We start from the raw sequence: 469 nt of genomic DNA, 5'->3' as shown, positions 1-469 counted from the left end.
ATATATATATATATATAAGTGGCATTGTGGTAGCTTGCTTACTAATCATATGGTACCAGGTTCAGACCAACTGTGTGGCACCTTGAGCAAGTCTCTTCTACTATAGCCTCCGGCCGACCAAGGCCCGGTTACTGGATTTCGTAGACGGAAACTGGAAGATGCCCATCATATATATGAGTGTGTGAGTGTGTATGTGTGTGCACGTGCACGCGCATATGTTCATCCCCCAACCATCGCTTGACAACCGATGTTGGTGTGTTTATGTCCCTCTAAATTAGCAGTTCAGCAAAAAGAGACCAATAGGATAAGTACTAGGCGTACAAAAAATAAGTGCTGGGGTCAATTTATTCGACTAAAGGCGATGCTCCATTATAGCCACAGTCAAACGACTGAAACAAATAAAAGAAGAGAATATATATATATATGTGTATGTATGTATGTATGTATGTGTGTGTGTGTGTGTGTGTGT

General features: G+C 41.4%; 1 protein-coding gene across 1 annotated transcript in view; it reads right to left on the bottom strand.

The window, feature by feature from the left end:
* LOC106879041 (sphingosine-1-phosphate lyase 1) overlaps positions 1-469 on the bottom strand; it is a 54,104-nt gene that overhangs the window by 11,344 nt on the left and 42,291 nt on the right. The gene's annotated exons all lie outside the window — the stretch shown is intronic.

The sequence above is a fragment of the Octopus bimaculoides genome, chromosome 5 (assembly GCF_001194135.2).
Source record: "Octopus bimaculoides isolate UCB-OBI-ISO-001 chromosome 5, ASM119413v2, whole genome shotgun sequence".
NCBI lineage: Eukaryota > Metazoa > Mollusca > Cephalopoda > Octopoda > Octopodidae > Octopus > Octopus bimaculoides.
This window is presented reverse-complemented; position numbering and strand designations above follow the sequence as displayed.